Source organism: Odocoileus virginianus, chromosome 1 (genome assembly GCF_023699985.2).
Source record: "Odocoileus virginianus isolate 20LAN1187 ecotype Illinois chromosome 1, Ovbor_1.2, whole genome shotgun sequence".
Classification (NCBI taxonomy): Eukaryota; Metazoa; Chordata; class Mammalia; order Artiodactyla; family Cervidae; genus Odocoileus; species Odocoileus virginianus.
Window position 1 is genome coordinate 23,092,314 of NC_069674.1, and position 18,013 is coordinate 23,110,326.

Here is an 18,013-nt window from a genome sequence, read left to right on the forward strand (position 1 = left end):
CTGCATAGTTTAGAGCTAAAGAATATGTTAAAATTTTCCATTGTGGAAATTTCCCAGCTACTGGGCTCTTTAGATTTTTTTTTTTTTTTTTCAGAGCTGCAAGCAAAGAATGGAAATTTCCAAGCAGCATCAAGGGCTGCTGTTCTGCTGACTGTCTTGCTCAGCCGGGGTCATCTGCTTCTCTAAGACATCAAGGAATGCCAAGGTAGGTCTGAGAGAACACACACACTTCCTCTGCAGGAAGGAAGGGGTGTTTTTGTGCTGCCTCCTGGCTGGGATGAGGAGAGGGGTAGGAAAGGTGACATGCCCTGCTCCATCCACCTGAGTGTGAATTTTGTTGATTGTTAATCAACAATCAACCTATCAGCAGCTTATCCTGTTTGACATCTTTCCTATGGCAGCTGGCTGGCAGGTCTTTAGTTTTTTAAGAAATCTCTAAGTTGGATGGGAGACAGAGAGAGTGAGAGGCACCAACATTTGTTGAGGTCTACTCTTTTAAGTACCCCGCCAGATATTTTGTATAAGACTTAACCTTTCTGTGACCTGCCCAAGGTTAACTTCTGATTTTCTGCACACCAAATTTTGAAAGCTTCATTTGTCCTTCTTGAGACAGACTTACCTCTCTCAGACCCTCCTAGAGATTGCTCATCTTCAAGTATGCTCAAAGTTTCATCCCCACCACTTCGATAATGTCAACGGCTCAGTACTTTTTCACTGGATCTAAGTTGAAATAGATTTCCCTTCACAGCTGCTCCTGATACCTGAGCCAACAGGCATCTAATAGTTCCCGAAATTCTGTCATGTTCCTCCCCGTGCACTGCTGCCGCTACAACAGAAGTCTGGTGGTGGCAGGCCACCATGTAACGACGCCAGCTTCTTGTGAACAAGCCCAAACACCCTGACTGGCTCTAGGCCAGACAGAATATTCCCAAACCCAGGTTGTGTGGCTTTGTCTGAAAGGGTTTGGGGGTTTTGTTTTTGTTTTTAATGCTTTTCCTCCACCCTCCCCAGAGTTTTGGGGTATTATGAGTAGATTCTAAATAGACTAAGGGTAAATAGACTAAGGAACAACACATGGTACCAGGAAAAGAAGAGTTAAAGAGGATTCCTGACATTATTGTTGCTATTTATATTTAACATTATTTACTAAGGCAAGTTTGGTAATAAGATATTCTAGCAATACTTTTTAAAAAAATCAACACATGGATAGTGACTTTTTAAAAGACTATTTATTCCACTTTTTCAGTCACATCCATGTCCTTAGATAGCAATGTTGCCTTTGACAGTGACCAATTTTAATACTACCTGATAATGGAAGTGGAGGGAAGTAAGAATGGTTGGCAAGAGTATTGTAGGTCTGTAGCCTCAAAAACTAACATTTGATTTAGCCATTGGTTACTTCTGTGATAACAATTTTCCCTATCACCTTATTAAGTGAGCGAGTAAAAGTCGCTCAGTCGTATCTGACTTTTTATGACCTCATGGACTGTAGCCCGCTAGATCTCCTGTCCATGGGGATTTTCCAGGCAAAGATACTGGAGTGGGTTGCCATGCCCTCCTCCAGGGGATCTTCCCAACCCAAGGATGGAACCCAGGTCTCCCTCATTGCAGGCGGATTCTTTACCGTCTAAGCCACCAGGGAAGCATCCCTTTATTAAACCCATCTGACTCCTTGGTGAAATTCCTCAAGATGGTATTTTAATATAGGCCTATGGGCTTCCCTGGTGGCTCAGAGGTTAAAGTGTCTGCCTGCAATGCGGGAGACCTGAGTTCGATCCCTGGGTTGGGAAGATCCCCTGGAGGAGGAAATGGCAACCCACTCCAGTATTCTTGCCTGGAGAATCCCATGGATGGAGGAGTCTGGTGGGCTACAGTCCACGGGGTCGCAAAGAGTTGGACACGACTGAGCGATATATGGGTATATGGGTATATGGGTATAGGTAGGTCTCATATAGTACATGCCACATTCCTGACAGGCTTCTGTCCACTCCTCTGCATTTGTCATTAGCAAGAAGATATTGGTCCTCTTAGTAAAAGACAATGATAAGATGATTCATATCTGTGGGTGGGGCTGAACAGACATATGATGAATACTCCTTTTCACTTTAGACCTCAGAGATGACTTTGTTTTTTAATTTATGGTTGGGATACATGCAGGTTTAGACGCTGTTTGATTTCAGTCATGGCCCCAATTCTCTCCCCACTGTTTACCTGCCCTTGCAATGTGAGTTTGCAGCCCCTCCCTTCAAGAGTTAAGACTATTTCCCCACTCCCTGAATCTGGGTTGGCTGACTTGTTTTGACTACTGGCATACAATGCCAGTTATAATGTGCCTGTTCCTAGCCTAAGCTCAAACGTGCAGTACTAATTTCTTTCTTTCTTGGAAACTGCCACTGCTACATGAACAAGCCTCAGTTAGTCTGCGGGAAGGTGAGAGCTCCTGAGAGCTAAAGAGGACCCTTCCCAGCTGAGGCCATCCCAGACCAGCCAGTCCAGAGCTAACACCAGCTGATCACAAATGCATGAACAAGCCCACCAAGATCAGCCAGGCCCACACTAGATTAACAGAACCCATTCAGTTAACTCACAGTCTCATGAGAAATAAGAAATGGTGGCTATTTTAAGCCGCTCATTTTTAAGCCATAAGTTATGAAGCAATAAGTAACCAATACAGATAACCAATTCCACTTTTTTTTTTCTTCCTCACTGCCAGGAAGCTTAGAGTCAAATCGGAAGGCCAGTCACAGAATCTATGTTCATTCATTTATTAGCCATAAAGGGTTCATGTTTATTGTACTCCTTATGGCTAATGTATTTGCAATCTTCTCTCTCCTTGGTAGCAAATTTTAAAAATCAACAATCTATTATCTGCCGTGTTGGTTCTAAAACGAAATCAATCCTGTGTTTTAAATATTTAGGTGGTTTTTATTTATCAGATTAGAAAAGAGGACTCTAGAGCAGGATTGACAAACATTTTCTGTAAAGAGCCAGCAAGTAAATAAATAAATGGCTTTGCAGGCCATACAGTCTCGGTCACAACGACTCAACTCTGCCATTGTAGCACTAAGGCAGCTCTAGACTACATGTCAACAAATGGGCATGGCCCTTTTCCAAAAAGGCTTAATTATAAAAACAGGCAGTGGATAGCGTTTGGCCCTCAGGCCACAGTTTGCTAACTCCTGATCTAGGGCAACCTATGTTACTATGCAAAAACATCTTCACCTATACCATGATCCCATCAACTTTATTGTAGTTTACCTCAATTACTTTGAAAAAACAATAAATTAAGTGACTTTATTTCCTCTCTCAGAAGACAAGAAGGGGTTGACTATAAAGCAAAGCTGTACACAGTAAAAGCGTTTGTACCAGGGCAAGGACAATACTGAACAACTTAAAATTCCATAGCCACTTAGTCCATGACTGGTTATTTACTTAATGCTAAAGGCCAGGGTGACACAAGCAATGTCTCATTTGTTTTGTTTCATTTCCCAGCCTTTAATCTCATATACTCATTTAACAAATGCACGGCTGTATGTCACAGCGAGGATGGGGCTCCAGTTGTACTTGCCTACTTGGAGCTCCCTGAATGTATTGTGCTATTTCACGCCTCTCTAGCTCTGCACACAATGTTCCTTCTGCCTGGAACACACTTAGCCCTCTTCTCTTACTGGCTGACGCCCACTCTCTGATCAAAACTCAGCTCAATGATACTGCCTCTTGGAAGACTTCCCTGAGTGCACCTCCACCGCCTCATCCTCAGCCGCTAGTCTGCACAGTCAGTCTCAGCATTGAGTCTACTAAAGTAATCATTAAAATAGTTAGCAATGCTTATACAGTACCAAGGACTCACTCTGTGCTAGACACTGTTAAATATAGTCATTTAATTGAAGTTAGTGGTAAACCTGCCTATTTCTCAAATCCAATCATGCGTTCAAAAACATATATTGAGTACCTCACAATGCTTGTGCTAGGCATAAAAGGTAAATAAAACACAAGCTTATACTATAGAGTTGGAGAAGGAAATGGCAACCTACTCCAGTATTCTTGCCTGGGAAATCCCACGGACAGAAGAGCCTGGCGGGTTATAGTCCATGGGGTCACAAAAGAATCAGACACAATTTAGTGACTAAACAAAAAAAACCCCAAATGCTATAGAGTAGAAGCCCTCTGAAGGCACACTGTGTCTTAATTCTTTTTTCTCAACACCCAGCAGTGTCCAGAGCAGAGATTTTAAATTAATATTAGGAAAAAAAAATAATAATAAATTAATATTAGGTGAATGAATGAATGAAAATCGCTAATACTTATGCAGTACCTAATATGGGCCAGGCAATGTTCTAAGCTCTTTACATGTCTAAACTCCTTTAATTTTTATTGACTTATGGGTTGGCTAGTGTAATTACCACCATTTCATATATGGGGAATTGGAGTCATGGAGAATTTTTAAGTAACTTGCCCAAGGTCACACAGCTAGTACCTGACAGAGCTGGTTTCAGAGTACATGTTCACAGTCACTGGATGAAATGAAAGCTTGAGTGACTCAACATAAATCCATTGCCACTCCTGGAAAAGTAATTCAAAGGACACATCTTTGATGATACAGGTGGCGCTGTGGTAGCAGTTATAAGCTTTAACCTAGGAGTCAGAATTGTGTTCACGTTTGCCTTCAGGTGATCAGTGTAAGTGACCAGTGTTATTGAAGTTGTGGATGGGTGTCTCTTAAGCGCACCCTCACATTTACTTACATAACATTCTAGTTGAGACTGAACTCCAAGCTGATTTCTCCCACTGCCTTCCCCTCCTCTTAAGTGGACATGCCTTGATGCCTGAGGGATGACCTCAGTACATCTCTGCCAGCATGTGACTACTGTTTTGACTTTCCTGGTGGCAAGTAGGATTATAAAGCAGATCCATCTACACTGGCCCACTCAAATTGACACTTAAGTCAATTAGCATTTTGAAGAAGCCTACAGACACATGTCCAGCATGCTGGTGAACCTGGCTGGCCATGTGCATTTTTTAACAGGATTGTTGCCAATCACTCACTGATGACTCTGGAAGTCCCCATGGGGCCTCCTAGGCAGTACACCCCTCGGTGGGGGAAGACACAGACACAAACTGGCCTGCAGACGACTCTGAGAACAGGCTTGCTCTGCTGAAAGAGAAAGAACAGGTATTTCCAACAGAATTTTGCTTTTGAAGCAGACATAGGTTTGGAAAGTTTTAGATTTGAACATTAGGCCACTAGAAAATAAAAGTGGGAGGCTTCCCTGGTGGCCCAGTGTTTAAGAATCTGCTTGCTAATGCAGGGAATATGGGTTCAATCCCTGCTCCAGGAAGATCCCACACGCCTCAGGAAAACTAAGCCTGTGTGCTGCAACAAGGAGTAGCCCCTGCTTGTCACAAACCAGAGGAAAGCCCGCACGCATCAACAAAAGCCCAGCACAGCCAAAAACAAAGAAACAAATAATTTTTTCTTAAAAGAAAATAAAAGTGATCACAGAGCCCCTGAAGATTCTTAGAGTCCCTGGTCCGTCTGAGTATAGAACAAAGGTGCCCCTTCTCTGGTCTCCAAGAAGTTTCTTCAAAATACTGGACTCTGCCCCTTACTCCCCTTGCAGTTAGGTAATACGAAGAGGCGAGGAAGCAATGTTCTGGTGGCCTCCACTGATGGAGCAGAGGGCCTACAAAGATGTCCCAGGATTAGCTCTCACAAGCTGCCAGTCTAAGGCACAACAGAGGCCTGAAAGAATCCGACAGTTCAAGAACTGGCTCTTACAAGCAACCATGTGGCACTGCAGACCTCTGCAAGACTGTACCCACAAGTACTTGGTAAGGTATGAGAAGATATTCTCTACCCATTTCTCCTCTACAGGCTTTCTTCCCAGTCAGGAATTAATTATGGGACTTTTCCAGGAAAAACCAGAAGACTTGAGAAACATCCAGTTGACCAGTGTGTGCGTCTGCGTGTGTTGTGTTTGCACGCATGCGTGTGTGTATGCACGCGTGTGTGTGTGTGCTCAGTCATGTCTGACTCTGTAACCCCATGGACTGGAGCCTGCCAGGCTCATCTGTCAATGGAATTTTCCAGGCAAGAATACTGGAGTGGGTTGCCATTGCCTCCTCCAAGGGATCTTCCCAACCCAGGGATCAAACCCTTGTCTTTTGTATCTCCTGCAATGGCAGGATTATTTGCCACTGTGCCACCAGTGTTCTTGGGTACCCACAAACATGTTTTTCTGGGTTTGGGTAGAATTTATAGCACCTTATTTTTCCAATTAAAAGAATCTGGACATTACTGTATTTATACCTCATTTCATACAATTTAACACTTAGTTTTCTGCTTATTTCATTATGTAAAACTTGCCATTTCCCAATCTAGGTCATAAACTCACTGAAGGCAGGGATAATGTCTTTACTTCTTTTGAATCCTCTGCAGGACCAGCATAGAATGGAGGAGTGCAAGACAAAGGAAAATGCAATGACAAAGGTCAAAGGAAAATGACCCCAGGACTGTGTCTGCAGACCTGGGTAGCTTCTCTGTTCCTGTACCCTTCCACTGGGAATAAGGGCTGCAGAAAGCACAGAACCTTCTGAGATGCAATTTCCTTGTCCTAAGATTGCCCCACTTACCTTACCAGTTTGTTGGGAGGATCAAATAAGATAACATATGTGAATTTTGAAAGCCAAGATTTGCTAGCTACTGAAATGTAAGAAATCTTCAGAAGAGGCACTCAGTAAGTATCTGATTGATTTTTTAATGATAAGGTATTGTCTTCCCTTCCCCTTTCTATTCTGTCCCTTTAGGAGGGGTTATTTCTCAGGATTTAATTTCATGAGTGGCAAAGCCACTCCACATCTTCCTGAAACTGTGTGAAATGTCCCTTAGAGCATTTCACTGCATAGTTACCTTAAAATTTGATTGAAATTTAAGCAAACCAACCAAAAAAAGTCACAAAGCATGTCATGGTCCCACCTATCACACAGGATTCCTAGAGATCGATGCATTTGTAACTCACTAGGGTTTCAGAGCCTTGCTTACGCTTTATCAGATCACTCACATTGTACCCAAGGCAAGGATTATGTATATTTCTATATTCCAGAATATACTTGATACATAGGAGCGGTAGATCATTGCTCAAAGTCCAAACCAGATGAGAAGAAAATGAAAAATGTGACACCTTGTATGAGAAATTTCACAAAGAGATGACACTATGAAACAGATCTTTAGGATTATTCATCCATTTAGTCTTTATTTTCTTTTTTTTTTTTAGTTCTACCACTTTATTGCTATCAACCCATCTCCCTCCACCCTCATGCACACATGCTCAGTCATGTAACCCCATGGACTGCAGCCCGCCAGGCTCCTCTGTCCATGGACTTTTCCAGGCAAGAATACTGGAGTAGGTTGCCATTTTCTTCTCCTAGTCTTTATTTTCTATTTGTTCTTAGCGGAGGAGACAATCTCTCTGTAGTAATAGAATTCTACAGAATTCTATACGATACATTAGAAAAATCTTCTAAACATGGTTATTTCTCAAATGATTCTGGAAGATAAAAAGTTTAGTTACAGGGTGTCTTCTCATTTAACTGGAGAATGAAATGGGGATACTAAGACATAAAGCAAGTTGTGTGTTCTAGGGATTAGCTTATATAGATTTCTGACTCCCCATCTAATATGTGGATTCAAATAAAATGAAAGTAAAAATAACTAGAGAACTGATGCCTTGTTCCTGGTAATAAGTGTCATCTCTTACTGAAATTTAAAAATTTTATTATCTTCAATTAATTCATGAAATTCATGTGAGCCTATTTTTTTCCAGGTTCAATTATAGAGTGTCAACTGCAGGACTTATATATAGGGTTGAAGCATTTTATTGATATACTGAATCCAAACTAGCTTTGAACTTCATTGATGAAAATATTTAAGATGCTCTTATAATGGGGCACAAAAAGAGGACTCTTTTGCAGAATAAACCAATCTAGAACAGTTTCCTAAGATCTCATTTATTGTCTTTTGAAAACCTTTTATTATCGAAAGTTTCAAACATACCCAAAGGTAGAAAGAAGAGTAAGAATGCACCCAACTTCCATTCTTATGAACCCAACATTCAGCTTCAACATGTGGTCAATCCTGTAACTCTGGTGTTCACTCAACATTCAGTTCAGTTCATTTCAGTTCAGTCGCTCAGTCGTGTCCGACTCTTTGCAACCCCATGAGTCGCAGCAAGCCACATTCAACATTAGTAACCATTAAACTCACATTATATGCCAATAAATTTTAATGTTCAAATATAATAAATGCTTATTCATGTGTATTTATTTTACATATATATAGTTATTACACTTATTTATGTATATTTTCCTAAAACAATTTTAATTTTCCTCAGGCATTTTTCTCTCTCAAGTCTCTCTCACTTCCCAGGGATGAAGTGAGGCCAGCCTCATCCATAATCAATACCAGAGGAAAAATACTTAAGAAGAGGAAGAGGTGGTAGATTTTAAGTATATTAATCTATTAATTATTCACTTCCTATGACACTGTGCCTTGCTCCCTTTGCCTAAAATGTAGGAAACAGTGATGATAGGGAGGAAGCACTTCCAATAACAGAACTGAAACTTTGTCTCTTTGTTCCATTACTATATAATGAGTGGCAAAATAAGGGGTCACTCCATTCTATAATAAAGGGACAGAGAGACTCAGGGACAAATATTGCAACCCAAATGTTTCAAGGTGGAGAGTTTCTTATACCTGAAAGTGAAAGCTGCTCAGTCTATGTCTGACTCTTTGCAACCCCTGCGACCCGATGTGCCGTTGTCCTCATGGAATTCTCCAGGCAAGAATACTGGAGTGGGTAGCCGTTCCCTTCTCCAGGGGATCATCCTAACCCAGGAACTGAACCCAGGTCTCTGGCATTGCAGGCGGATTCTTTACCAGCTGAGCGACCAGGGAAGTCCAAGAATACTGAAGTGGGTAGCCTTTCCCTTCTCCAGCGGATCTTCCCAACCCAGGAATAGAACTGGGGTCTCCTGCATTGCAGGCAGATTCTTTACCAGCTGAGCTACTGGGGACTGAGCCTTCTTATACCTAACAGGTATATTTATTTGATTATATATATAAATAAAATTTTGTAGAGTACAAATAATTTGCTGTATAAAATTATTATTCTAGGATTTATCAAACCATATGCCCATTTGTAGCTACATCATACCCACAGGAATCCTAAAATAATAATAATTTTTTTAAAGACATAAATTAGAATGATGAAGTTGTGTAGAAGTTATATGGCTTTAACAAAACTTTGATTTAGCATGGTAAAAACAGCAAAATTTCTGTCTAGATGGTAATATGTACCATTCGTTCGATTTTAGGATCCTTGATTGCTCTTGGGAACAAGTATACTGCTGTGGTATGAAGGGGAAGGTATAATTTGGAGCCAGATCAGGGGAAAAAAAGGTTCCTTTCAGAAGTAATATATTCATGTAAACACAAAAGTTATCCAAAAATGGTTTAATAATTTCACCAAGTAATCTAAATTTCATAGGCAAGTTTCTTATAGAACTACCACAAACTTTGTAGAACTCAAGCCTTCCACAGAAAAAAGTTTTAAAACTTTTTTAAACAAATACAAAGAGGATAGCAAGCCAAAAAGTGGACTGCAATGTCACTCACTGTTTGCTTTGTCACCCATGGTATCTTGTTTTGCATCCAGGAGAGACTCAGAGAGATGTAAGGATGGATACTTATCATAATTCATTCCATGTGGACTTTTAGAATCCAGGATAACAGCTTTCTTTTTTGCTTCAATAGTTACACTCTGATAGGAATCTGGAAAGTGCTATGCACAGGAATGGTGTTCAGTCGAAACTGGGCTCATCTCCAGCTCTGCTTAAGAGAGTTCATTGCTGTCTACAGGTGATATTGAAGGGAATGAGGAAAACAAACTTCCTTAATTAGTGTTTGCTGCCAATGACCTTACTTCACTATGGAAGAAATAAATTACATTTCTTCCTCATCATATTCACGATGAATCTCTGAGATACAGGGATACCAGTTACTCAGTCAGAAATATGCATTTATTTATATAAGAGAAGTAAGCAAGTCATAGGAAAATTTTGAACTTAACAAAGAGGGAGAAGCTTTTTCATCAAGCAGCACGCAGGATGTTAGTTCCCTGAACTGGAGTCGAATCTGTGCTCCCTGCAGTGGAAGCACAGAGTCTTAACCACTGGACCACTAGAGATGTCCCTGAAAAAGCTTTTAAAAAAGGATCAAGCCAGTAAACCTAAGGAAAACAAGGTGGGCTGGGGAGGAAACAACAATGAAGTATAATAAGCAATAAAAATAAAAAAGAATGAATAAAAATAAATGTATCAGTGACTACTAAAAATTTGAGTTGCATTTCCCTTTTAAAAAACTTTCAGATTGGGCTCAGAAAACAGAATTAAACTATGTATAAGAAATTAACTTCAAATAAAGTGAGGAAGTTTGAAAATAAACAGGCAATTACAAAAGCATGAAAGTGAAAGTGTTCATTGTTCAGTCATGTCGGACTCTTTGTGACCCCATAGACTGTAGCCTGCCAGGCTCCTTTGTCCATGGAGTTCTCCAGGCAAGAACACTGGAGTGGGTTAGCCATTCCCTTTTCCAGGGGATCTTCCTGACCCAAGGGTCAAATGTCGGTCTCCTGCATTGCATGCAGATTCTTTACCATCTGAGCTACCAGGGAAACCCAAAAGCATGAATGGCAATATTAATCTCAAATTTAAGGCCAGAAACATTAGAAAGGAAGAAGAGGATGGAATGATTAAAGGCACTATGGCAGAGAGTGCAAGATGCCTAGGCCCATTCCTTGTCACCCTTGCTAGCAAATCTCATTTTAATTTGTCACAGCAATGTGTTCCAATACAAACAGATTATTTTCCATCCTCTTTTACAATTAAGGGTGGACAATACATTGTAAGCAAAGGTTAGTGGGTTAAGCCTGGAAGTTATTCTTTTCTTTTTTTTTTTCCTCTTCCTGATTGGAATACGTATATTATGGCTGAAGCTACAGGAACTGTCTTGCAATGGGGACTTGGAGATAAACACCACTTACTAAAGGTGGTAGAGCAGAAAGACACAGAGAGCTTGCATTCTAAATGACCAAGGAGCCCCATTATCAGTCCTGGACTTCTTTCACTATCAGGTATTTTTCATGTTTGAGAAAAATACATTTCTATTTATTTAAGCCACTATTATTTGGGTATGATTTTACATGCAGTCAGCTCAATTTCCTGTGGTGCAGATATAAACATAAATACACACACACACACACACATATATGTTGTCAGATATGAAGAACTAAAAAATAGCACAAAAGTTTTGTAAAAATCAAAATTACTAGAAAGACAAGCAGAGGTTGATGGCAACTACTACTATAGTTGTCTTAGTAGTAGTTACCTCTTTCAAAATTCGATATAATATGAAGTCAAAACAAATGAGAATATGGAGGACTATAATGATAAAATCTGTGTTTGGTATACAAGCACGTATATATGACTATATATATGTGGTTGATATATAGTATAAATTTTTACCTTACAAAAAGAGAATATGCAATCTTTTTATATGTGGGTGGAACACTTACAAAATCAATCATGTATTTGGCCATAAAAGATGAGAACATATTGTGGCTAGGGTGCAGAAGAAAGGTGATGAAACCAGACAGTCTGTTCTATGGCTTGCTGGCAGAGTGACCTTGGGCAAGTTACTTAACCTTTCTGGGCTTTCTGTCTTTATCTATAGATAAGGAGCCTGGTGGCGGGCTACAGTCCATGGGGTCACAAAGAGTCAGACACGATTGAGCGACTAACACACTCAAGGCTCATACTAGTTAGAAATGTTATCTCCTAGAATTGTTATTTTGGATGGTGAAGAAAGCTGAGCACCGAAGAATTGACACTTTTGAACTGTGGTGTTGGAGAAGACTCTTGAGAGTCCCTTGGACTGCAAGGAGATCCAACCAGTCCATCCTAAAGGAGATCAGTCCTGGGTGTTCACTGGAAGGACTGATGTTGAAGCTGAAACTCCAATACTTTGGCCACCTCATGCAAAGAGTTGACTCACTGGAAAAGACCCTGATGCTGGGAGGGATTGGGGGCAGGAGGAGAAGGGGACAACAGAGGATGAGATGGCTGGATGGCATCACCGACTCGATGGACATGGGTTTGGGTAGACTCTGGGAGTTGGTGATGGACAGGGAGGCCTGGCGTGCTGTGATTCGTGGGGTTGCAAAGAGTCGGACATGACTGAGCAACTGAACTGAACTGAGAATTGTTATTATCCCTTCTGGCCTAGCATTTTCCAGCTTGATGTCAATTTACCTACATAAAGCTGCTAGTGCTGCTTATAACTAACTCTAGGTACAGGTGCCAGGTCATCAGATGGCTGTCACTGGTCAGTTTCCATTGAAGGGTCAGGGCAGGATAGAAGGTTAACATTTCTCCATTTGGCTTCAACTGAACTGCGAACACAACACTGTCTAGCACAGAATTCAAGAGCACCAAAAGAATATTAAATGGATGAATTGTTACTTGCAGGAAAAGAAACAGGCACCACGTTTCCAATTATTCTTCATTTCAGACAACAACTAGCTGTTTCCGTTGGCGGGCACAGTAGCTGAATGGGGAACACAATTGAGTCAACTCTGCTGTAGAAGGATGAATGTGGGCCAGTGAATTTTTTTGACACAGTCCCAGCTTTATTTTTGCTTATTGCTGGCAAGCTAATATGAGGGACATTAGGAAACAATTGACAAAAACTTCATAAATAAGGCTTAAAGGACAAGAAGTATCTATGGCCCCTAACATATCAACTTTTGTACCAATAAGGATTGTTTGTGATATAAGGCAGAACCTCTAAATTTAGCTGCTGGATACAAAAAAGAAGAAACACATATCAATCTTTTTTTTGAAAAAAAAAGTGAAAAAGGGAAAAAGGGAAAGTGAAAGTGTTAGTTGCTCAGTCATGTCTGACTCTTTGTGACCCCAGGGGCTGTACTGCCAGGCTCCTCAGTCCATGGATTCTCCAGGCAACAATACTGGAGTGGGTTGCCATGTCCTTCTCCAGGGATCTTCCCAACCCAGGGATTGAACATAAGTCTCCTGCAGACAGATTCTTAACTAACTAAGCCACCAGGGAAGCCCCCCCCTTTTTTTATGCCCACAAAATATTACATTTTTTAATCATAAAAGTAAAATATTGAAGTATGTATAATAGTTTAAAATAGGTCAAGAAAAGATAATTTTTAGGAGCAAGTACAGTAATATATGAACATAGGAAAACTATTATAAATATAACAAAAAATATACTTGTATATTGTAATAATTATTTCATGGAAGTAAATACAGTTTTTGTTATAAACTGTGTTGGATGTTTATATATTTTTAAATAAAATTAAATTTAATGAAAATATTATATAAATAAGAAACATCAAAGTTTTATTCCTGAACTGAGATGGGAAGCAAAACTGAACTGAAGATAATAAGTTTATTTTAGGTCACAAACCATTGATAAACTATCTGATGTCAACTGGAAATGAATGGGGTATTTGTTCCTTTACTTTGCAGGACCTGTAATAGCATCAGCAGAGTGGTATTTATGTTTTTGCATATTTTTCTACATTTCATCTCAAATATGTTGATGTACAAATACATAAACTGAGGGTAGTTAATTTTTCAGTCCAGAATATTTCCTAACTCTAATTTCTCTCAGCATCATTTTAGCATATCAATTCTTCACCAATCTCCACTCCTTCCTCTCTTTAAAAAAGGTTTTGTGTGATTACGAAATCAGCTCTCATTTTTTCTACTTAGAATGACCTTCTCGCCAACTCTGCACTCATAAACATCCTTTCTCAGCCTTTGCTTAAGCTGTTGTTATTCACAGAAGCTCCATCTTCTTTCCATGTGTAAGAGAACATCAGACTCAGGAAGAAATTTTTTTCAACTATGGAGTTTCAGACTTAGATACAATTCAAACAATGCATTCGTTCCCAGATGAAGATACATATAGGGTGCCTGTTTCTCAGGGAAGAAGGCAGACTGGGGAGGAAAGACAGACAGAAATGGAAACAAGAGGAGAGAAAGGCAGAGAACAGACTTCCTCTGTTTGAATTGTACTAGAAGCTGAGATTCTGTACTCTTTCTGTAACCCTGTTGATTAACACAATTCTATCAAGGCTACATGCAATTTAAAAATTCAACTTGGCAGATAGTAGTACATATTTACTGGATTAAATTGATAAAATCAGTGTTAAGAACTACATTAACATGATGAGAAGATTCTCTTTTTGTTCTTGAAGATTTTTTGCAAGGATTTTTTTTTTTAATTCTAAAAATTATCTTCCTAAAATTTGTATGAGTCTATCTAATCTTATAAGGCACAGGCTCATCTTGCATTCCTGCCTGTACCCAACACATGGAGGTCAGATACCTTGTGCTGCCCTTATCCTTGTGATAGGAAGAAAGGCCACAAAGTAATTTTAAAAGATAAAGAAGGATTAAGAAAACCAGAGAATGGGTTTTGAGGAAAATGCAACCACATATGAAATCAGGAATCTTTCTTTCCACGTAATTAATAAAGCTTTATGGACCCTTCTTGTCCCCTCATACTTGTTTTTCCCTTCATCAGGCAGGGAAACTCAGTTTTGTCTATTAAGAATGCCATCTGCCTCTCTAAAAAAGGATGGACTGAGTGGGGTGGTGATGGTGAGGGGAAGATGGGGGATTAGAAGTCTTTAAAGTTTGTAAAGGAAGGGAAGTGAAAACTGAAAAAACTAAATGTAATTGTCAGTTTCTTCCCCAAACATCACTTCTGGTTACAAGATAATTTACAGTAAATGAAGACCATGTTTTTACAAACCTAACTCACATCATCATTCTAGTCTCTGATGTATCTCTCTTCCATTTATTGGTCAATAAAGAAATTCATCTCACCCAGAATCCAATCCTCTAAAATGAGCCACAAGGCATGACTCAAGATTCAACTAGCAACAGTATTTTTCCTCATATTAGATCTAATGTTTTCTTCAAGATTGGCCTGTAGGTTAGTTTATTCCCCACTCCTAGGTAGTTACAGATTCTTGTAATACTGTGTCTATTGTATGAATACGTTTGTGTGTGTGTGTGTATGAATAAAATATAGTGTATACACATACAGTGTTTGAATAGTATTATAATTACAATCACATGTTTAAAGAAAATATTGATTCTGCCAATTCACCCAAAGAAAGGACAAACTAACAAAAACAAATACCATATTATGGAATACATCTGACTTTCATTTTTAAAATCAAGTAATTTTCACTGGAATTTTACAAATTTGACTCAGTCATTTCTTATATGCTAGGGATTGAAATCTCCCTCATACATTTTAATTATTCATCACAGATGTCAAACATTACACAAAGATTTATGGTGAAATTAATACTGTGGATCAAGTATAAGTGGCTGCTCCCCAATTGCATTTGACAGCATTTCTATCTTTCAGTGGTTCTTGAAGCTGCAGTTACTATACGAGAAATTTTTATGGACGTTTACGGTGAGCAGGATAGATAGAATTGAATTCATACTATCTAACTTTCTGGGTCTGTGGCGCTAGTGGTAAAGAATCTACTTGCCAATGCAAGAGACGTTAAGAGACTCGGGTTCGACCCCTGGGTTGGGAAGATCCCCTGGAGGAAGAAATGGCAATCCATTCCAGTGTTCTTGCCTGGAGGATCCCGTGGATAGAGGAGCCTTGTGGGCTACGGTCCATAGGGTTTGAAAGAGTTGGACAGGACTTAAGCGACTGAGCACGCATGCACAACTTTCTGGGTCATTAAGTATGGTCACTGTTAAAGTAATCCTTGTACAGCTGTGTGTGTGTACTCATTCTGACTCTTTGTGACCCCATGGACTGTAGCCCACCAGGCTCCTCTTTCTATGGGATTTTTCAGGCAAGAATACGAGAGTGGGTTGCCATTTCCTCCTCCAGGGAATCTTCCAAACCCAGGGATCAAGCCCCCATCGCCTGTGTCTTCTGCATTGGCACGTGAATTCTTTACTACTGAGCCACCTGGGGAGCCCCACCGCTATATTAATGAGCCCAAACCAAACGCTTCAAAGGTTCTTTGTTGCTTCTGGTCAAAGGTGAAAGGTTCACACTCCTAGGTCTTGCATTCATAGCCTTTCTCCACTGGCTCCAATCTATGATCCTACTACGTCCTGCTGAGCTGGTCCCACTTGTCTGTGCACTGTTCCCCAAAAGTACCGTGTATTTCTCAACCCTCAGGCATTGACTCAAGCCGTTCTTCTCACCTGGAATATCTTCTTCCTTTTGCTCTACAATTCTTTGTGTAAATGTTGTGTATTTTATTTAAACAAAGTAATGCATGACTACCTTCTCCTTGGGAAAATATTTGAACAATATAGAAGTGCATGTACAGCACAAACTGCAAGTTTCTATGAACTCTAGGCCTTCCTTCCCCTCCCCTACGGCACCCCCTCCTCCCAATTTGCTCGTATACTTCTAACAATTTCTATCTGCATTTAATACACTTCTAGTTTTGTTAATTTCATTTTTAGGCAAGTGGGGTTAAACTACATACATACTCTGGTGGTTAGCTTCCTCCTCTTCAAGACCTATATTAAATTTCCTATCTCCCTGGAAGCCCCCTCGCTACTTTAGCATCCTCCCCCATCCCTCATTACCCTGCCTTGAACTTTTAACTCTTGGTATCCATACCACTCTTCTGATCCATCTGTTTATATGACACTGGGTTTTTAAATTATATTATGTATAAGTTTTATCACTGGAACATAAAGTCTTTGCGAGCAGGACCTTATCCTCATCTTTCATGATGCAGATTTAGAACTTTCAGTTTAGAACTGTATTATACACAAAGGAGGTATTCAAATGCCTTCATGGATCATAGCCTTGTGGTGGTGAAGGGGGGCACTTGCATAACTCAATGAGCTATGAGTCATGCTATACAGGGCCACGCAAAATGGACAGGTCATCGTGAAAAGTTCTGACAAAATACGGCCCACTGGAGGAGGCAATGGCAAAGTACTTCAGTTTTCTCGCCTGAAGAACCCCATAGACATTATGAAAAGGCAAAAAGATATGACACCAGAAGATGCCCGCCCCCCACCCTGCCCAGGTCAAAAGATGTCCAACTTGCTACTAGAGAAGCAGAGGGCAATTATTAATAGCTCCAGAAAGAATGAAGTGGCTGGGTCAAAGTGGAAACGACACTCAGTTGTGGATGTGTCTGGTGGTGAAAGTAAAGTCTGATGCTTTAAAGAACAATATGACATAGGAACCTGGAATATTAGGTCCATGAATCAAGGTAAACTGGATGTGGTCAAGCAGGAGATGGCAAGTATGAACATCTACATCACAGGAATCAGTGAACTAAAATGGATGGGAATGGGGGAATTTAATTCAGAGGACCATGATATCTACTACTGTGGGCAAGAATCCCTTAGAAGAAATGGAGTAGCCCTCATACTCAACAAGAGAGTCCAAATAGCAGCACTTGGGCGTAACTTCAAAAATGACAGAATGATCTCGATTCATTTCCAAGGCAAACCATTTAATACCACAGTAATCCAAGTCTATGCCCCAACAATTGATGCTGAAGAAGTTGAAGTTAACGAGTTCTATAAAAAGCTACACCTTCTAGAACTAAAGCTACACCTTCTAGAACTAAAACCAAAAAAAAAGATGTCCTTTTCATCATAGGGGATTGGAATGCAAAAGTAGGAAGTCAAGAGACATCTGGAATTACATGCAAGTTTGACCTTGAAGTACAAAATGAAGCAAGGCAAAGGCTAACAGAGCTTTCTCAAAAGAACACGGCAGTCATAGCAAACACCCTTTTCCAACAACTCAAAGAGATGATTCTACACATGGACATCACCAGATGGTCAATACCAAAATCAGACTGATTATGTTCCTTGAAGTCAAAGATGGAGAAAGATGTAT

General features: G+C 40.1%; 1 protein-coding gene and 1 long non-coding RNA gene across 4 annotated transcripts in view; one reads left to right on the top strand and one right to left on the bottom strand.

The window, feature by feature from the left end:
- Window positions 1-18,013, bottom strand: part of MKLN1 (muskelin 1) — a 377,738-nt gene that overhangs the window by 311,631 nt on the left and 48,094 nt on the right. The gene's annotated exons all lie outside the window — the stretch shown is intronic.
- On the top strand, window positions 102-7,268 carry LOC139034441 (uncharacterized). 2 transcript variants are annotated; one of them, XR_011486948.1, is made up of 3 exons: window positions 102-205; window positions 5,622-5,837; window positions 6,440-7,268. It is a non-coding gene; the product is annotated as an uncharacterized lncRNA (long non-coding RNA). The 2 variants fall into 2 exon arrangements; XR_011486950.1 differs by having other exon boundaries at window positions 5,622-5,832.